We start from the raw sequence: 6,730 nt of genomic DNA on the forward strand, positions 1-6,730 counted from the left end.
GCTATATCTAAATATGACCCGATTTGGATTATATTTTGCAGGTTTTGTTGATATTACAGGAGATTACCTTGTGCTAACTTTGAGTAAGATCGGTTAATAAATGAGGCCACAATGGTCAAAAATAAGGTTATAAGGGGCAAATTTTGAAAATTGGGCGCTACATATATATGACAGCTATATCCAAATCTGCACCGATTTGGATGATATTTTGCACATAGAGTCAGTGGATTACATTGTGACAAATTTGACGCCGATCTTAGTAAATGAGCGCAATCTGACCCCATTTATCGAAATCGGGCGATACATATATGTATATGGGAGCTATATCTAAATTCAATAGCGTTCGTCCTTGTGCCAATAAAGAGCCACATACCAAATTTAATCAAAATCGGTTAATAATTGCGACTGGAATCCTGCGAACAACAAATACATGGACGGACACCAAGGGCTAGATCAACTCAGGAGGTGATTCTGAGTCGATCGGTATATATGTATTTTAATTTCCATTAAGTTAGCATAGAAAAATATTTTAGTTCATTCGTACTAAGAAGTATTCAACCTTTCAATTAAGCCAACTGCCTAAACATTTGAGAATAACAATTGGAAAATTACCAAGAAGTATTTATTTTTGTCATTACAAGTAAGTCATTATAACTCATCGCAATGTAATGCAACGTGTAATGACAGCTTTACTCCTGGTAATGCCAATTCTAATGAGATGTGGTTGTCTAGTTTTTGCTGGGTATATATATTATTTATCGTCAAATTAGCATTTCTACAGTCGTGAATGTGCGTAAATTCTTCACAAAATTTTTCGTGCATTAGTAACAATTCTCTGTCGCGAGTGTGAGCGTCAAGAACAATTTTCGTGCGTGAGTTTTGGAAAATAAATTCCTTCGTGAGTGTGCGTGAGTGTGAGCGGCTCGAATATTTTTCGTGCGTGAGCGTGCGTGAGCAAAAATTTTTTTCGTGAGTGTGCGTGAGCGTGAATTCCTCGAATTTTTTTCGTGCGTGAGTGTGCGTGAGTAGATTTTTTCTATCGTGAGTGTGCGTGAGCGTGATTTTTTAAAATAAATTCATTCGTGAGTGTTCGTGAGCGTGAGCGGTTCGAAAATTTTTCGTGCGTGAGTGTGCGTGAGTAAGATTTTTCCGTCGTGAGTGTGCGTGAGCGTGAGTAAAATATTACTCACGTGCACACCTCTACTTCAGAAAACAGTATTTTATCAAAACACGAAATTCCTTTTTTTCCATTTTTTTCACAATAACAAAAGTTGCTTCACAAAAGACGCTCTATCTCACAAACTAATTGACTTACAGACGTCAAAGTTTGACACGGATCATTTGAAGGTTGGTACTAGAGGTGTGCACGTGAGTAATAGTTTACTCACGCTCACGCACACTCACGACAGAAAAATCATACTCACGCACACTCACGCACGATATTTTTTGGTAGGACTCACGCTCACGCACACTCACGAAAAGAAAATTTATATTCATGCATACTCACGCACGAAAAGGTCGTGACTCACAAAAATACCGTGACTCACGAAAAATACCGTGAATCACGAAAAATATCGTGACTCACGAATAATTTTATAATTAATTTACCTTACCGAAGTGTCTGAAAACATGAGCATTATTAAAATCGAGAGTGTTATTAAACTCTTAACATCTCAGGTGTCACTAGAATTGTAATTGAATTTAACTCTTAAGCGTTTTATGTTGGTGAGCAGGAATATTGTCGTGAGTGTAATTCGTTACTCACGCACACTCACTAAGATATTATTGTCGTGACTCACGCTCACGCACGACATTTTGTTTTGTTAATCACGCTCACGCACACTCACGCTGTTGTCATGAGCGTGACTCACGACTCACGCACGAATCACGAAAATTTTCGTGAGTCACGACAATTTCGTGTCACGTGCACACCTCTAGTTGGTACTATATAAAAATTATATGCATTTAATACTAGCGACGCCATCTATGTGTCAGACCGGGGACTTATCAGCCAACCTGTTATGTCATGTACTGAATAATTCTCAAATTAAAGCATAACTGCAAAAAATGTTTGCTAATCGCATTTAGAAGCTTTGAGGGGCATTAAAATTTTGTTCTTAATTGTGTTTTGGATACCATGTTAAAACCTAAAAAACATCAGACACCAACAACTGCATGGAATGCAGGAGGAGGATGATTAGGAAACGAAATAGCCAATAATATGGAGTCATGAAATAGGGTGCTGCAGGAGATCAACTTAGATAATGCACCATAATAGTGACAATTGTTATGAATGGCCGCAGTAAGCACAAATCGAATTTTGGAATAACTTATGAGCGGAAGGTCGAGACTATAAGGGAAGTCAAATGGGATCAGAGCCAAGGAACTACTGGAAGGGAGAAAAACGGCCATTGGTATAGAATAGGTGTGACAAATATTGGAAGAGTCTAGTGGACACCTGGGAGTGTGAGGCGTGAATCACGTGAGTCGTGAACAAAATCTGAAGCAACTCTCGGGAATGTGCGTGAATGGGACTCAAACAAATATGTCGTGCGTGAGAAATAAGACCGGTTCGGGAATGTGCGTGAATTAAATTTATGCAAGATCACGCTCACGAAAAATATAATTCTTACTCGTATTTTAACTGAAATTAATTTACCTGTCGAAATATATTCTATTTACGAATTTTGTTACCTTTGTTCATTTCTGGTCGGAAAATATCGTGAATCGTGCTTCAACGTGAACCTTTCAAAGATGTACGTTCGTTAGCGTGCGTGGGTGCTGGTTTTCATTTCGTGAATGTGCGTGTGAGTGAGTGAGCTACTATACGTATCGTGGGTGAGCGTGCATGAATAAACATTTTACTTCGTGAATGGTAAGCTATTCGAACAAATTCATAGAGTCACCGATAGTATTGAAAAAGCCTTCGACAAAAAACAAGTCTACCCCGCTGTATTCTTGGACATTTCCAACTCTTTTGAGTAAGTATTGTGATATACTTAGTAGAGGTGTGCACGTGAGTAATATTTTACTCACGCTCACGCACACTCACGACGGAAAAATCTTACTCACGCACACTCACGCACGAAAAATTTTCGAACCGCTCACGCTCACGAACACTCACGAATGAATTTATTTTAAAAAATCACGCTCACGCACACTCACGATAGAAAAAATCTACTCACGCACACTCACGCACGAAAAAAATTCGAGGCATTCACGCTCACGCACACTCACGAAAAAAATTTTTGCTCACGCACGCTCACGCACGAAAAATATTCGAGCCGCTCACACTCACGCACACTCACGAAGGAATTTATTTTCCAAAACTCACGCACGAAAATTGTTCTTGACGCTCACACTCGCGACAGAGAATTGTTACTAATGCACGAAAAATTTTGTGAAGAATTTACGCACATTCACGACTGTAGAAATGCTAATTTGACGATAAATAATATATATACCCAGCAAAAACTAGACAACCACATCTCATTAGAATTGGCATTACCAGGAGTAAAGCTGTCATTACACGTTGCATTACATTGCGATGAGTTATAATGACTTACTTGTAATGACAAAAATAAATACTTCTTGGTAATTTTCCAATTGTTATTCTCAAATGTTTAGGCAGTTGGCTTAATTGAAAGGTTGAATACTTCTTAGTACGAATGAACTAAAATATTTTTCTATGCTAACTTAATGGAAATTAAAATACATATATACCGATCGACTCAGAATCACCTCCTGAGTTGATCTAGCCCTTGGTGTCCGTCCATGTATTTGTTGTTCGCAGGATTCCAGTCGCAATTATTAACCGATTTTGATTAAATTTGGTATGTGGCTCTTTATTGGCACAAGGACGAACGCTATTGAATTTAGATATAGCTCCCATATACATATATGTATCGCCCGATTTCGATAAATGGGGTCAGATTGCGCTCATTTACTAAAAGATCGGCGTCAAATTTGTCACAATGTAATCCACTGACTCTATGTGCAAAATATCATCCAAATCGGTGCAGATTTGGATATAGCTGTCATATATATGTAGCGCCCAATTTTCAAAATTTGCCCCTTATAACCTTATTTTTGACCATTGTGGCCTCATTTATTAACCGATCTTACTCAAAGTTAGCACAAGGTAAAGTCCTGTAATATCAACAAAACCTGCAAAATATAATCCAAATCGGGTCATATTTAGATATAGCTCTTATATATGTATTTCGCCCGTTTTTGAAAAATGTACCCCTTGTAACTTTATTTCTAACCATAGTAGCCTTATCTAATACCCGATCTTACTCTAATTTAGCACAAGGCAACCCTCTGTGGTATCAACCAATATATGGATATAGCTCCCATATAAATGCATCGATCGATTTTCCCAAATTTGACCATAATACTCTTATTTATTAACCTATGTTGCTCAAATTTCAAATAAACATGTATTAGCCGATCGTATTGAGACTTGTATGTAGCTATTACATCAATCTATTACCCTATTTTCAGAAATTTGAATTTATTACCCACACTAATTGAGCGATTTCCAGTTTTTTTTTAATAAACGACTCAATATTAGTAGCATACTAAATAACTCTGTAGGTTCAGAATCAACTATACTCCTATGTTAATATCAGACATTTCTGTTCAGATTATGATAAAACTCCCATGTACCCAGTAATGTTATTAAATATGGAAATGTGGTTTTCCCCAAACCTATATCATTGATACCCTACAAACAATGTTCTCTAATTCAGTAGGGGTGATTTGGGGTATGATGTAGTCGGCTCGGCCCGACTTTCTACTTTACTCGTTAATTCGAATTTTATTTAATCTACCAATTTTTTATGGTGCACTTTTTCGACAATATTTCTCATTTTCGTTAGAAAAAAAAAACAAAGCAATATTTTATAAAAGGTTTTATTGTTTAAGGAACGGCACTATACTCGGTTTTTGCACCGAAAACCAGCGCTTCAACATTACTTTTTTAATCAATTAATTTTAAATGAAAAACTATTACACAATCCATACATTGGAAGTTTTAGTGTGACCAAAGTCGTGAGTGTGACCAATGTCGTGAGCGTGATTAAAATCGTGGGCGTGACTGACATCGTGAGTGCGATTGACATCGTGATCGTGATTCAAATCGAGATCGTGATTCAACTCGTGAGCGTGATTCAAATCGTGAGTGTGATACAAGTCGTGAGCGTGATTCAAATCGTGAGCATGATTAAAATCGTGAGCCTGATTTAAATCGTGAGCGTGATTAAAGTAGTTATCGTGATTCAAATCGTGAGCGTGATTTTGTTTTCGTGAGTGTAATTATCAAACATTTTTACTCACGCACATTCACGAAGAATTTTTTTCGTGACTCACGCTCACGCACGAAAATTTTCAGCTTGATCACGCTCACGCACGATCACGAGATTGACTAAATCGTGACTCACGGCTCACGCGTGAGTCACGAAAATTTCGTGTCACGTGCACACCTCTATTCTGAAGGGGAAAATTACGGTGGAAGCAAAAACTTGGCTTGATAATGAGTTTCCGGACTCTGTCCCAGGGAAATCAACAATAATTGATTGGTATGCAAAATTCAAGCGTGGTGAAATGAGCACGGAGGACGGTGAACGCAGTGGACGCCCGAAAGAGGTGGTTACCGACGAAAACATAAAAAAAAATCCACAAAATGATTTTGAATGACCGTAAAATGAAGTTGATCGAGATAGCAGAGGCCTTAAAGATATCAAAGGAATGTGTTGGTCATATCATTCATCAATATTTGGATATGCGGAAGCTCTGTGCAAAATGGGTGCCGCGCGAGCTCACATTTGACCAAAAACAACAACGTGTTGATGATTCTAAGCGGTGTTTGCATCTGTTAACTCGTAATACACACGATTTTTTCCGTCGATATGTGACAATCGATGAAACATGGCTCCATCACTACACTCCTGAGTCCAATCGACAGTCGGCTGAGTGGACAGCGACCGGTGAACCGTCTCCGAAGCGTGGAAAGAATCAAAAGTCCGCTGGCAAAGTAATGGCCTCTGTTTTTTGGGATGCGCATGGAATAATTTTTATCGATTATCTTGAGAAGGGAAAAACCATCAACAGTGACTATTATATGGCGTTATTGGAGCGTTTGAGGGTCCAAATCGCGGCAAAACGGCCCCATATGAAGAAGAAACAAGTGTTGCTCCACCAAGACAACGCACCGTGCCACAAGTCATTGAGAACGATGGCAAAAATTCATGAATTGAGCTTCGAATTGCTTCCCCACCCACCGTATTCTCCAGATCTGGCCCCCAACGACTTTTTATTATTCTCAGACCTCAAAAGGATGCTCGCAGGGAAAAAATTTGGCTGCAATGAAGAGGTGATCGCCGAAACTGAGACCTATTTTGAGGCAAAACCGAAGGAGTGCTACCAAAATGGTATCAAAAAATTGGAAGGTCGTTATAATCGTTGTATCGCTCTTGAAGGGAACTATGTTGAATAATAAAAACGAATTTTGACAACAAAAAAAGTGTTTTTCTTTGTTAGACCGGGAACTTATCAGCCAACCTGTTATGTATCCAATTTTAATTTTATCGATCCTAGATTTAAAGCCAGGGAGGTCCGTAAAAAATGTATTTATTTTAAAGAAACCGCATCTTTGGCTCGGAATCAATACCAAAATCCTTAAGGGAAGGTCAAAATCTTTGGATCCAAGTAAACTTTTTTTTGAGTG

Source organism: Haematobia irritans, chromosome 1 (assembly GCF_050003625.1).
Source record: "Haematobia irritans isolate KBUSLIRL chromosome 1, ASM5000362v1, whole genome shotgun sequence".
Classification (NCBI taxonomy): domain Eukaryota; kingdom Metazoa; phylum Arthropoda; class Insecta; order Diptera; family Muscidae; genus Haematobia; species Haematobia irritans.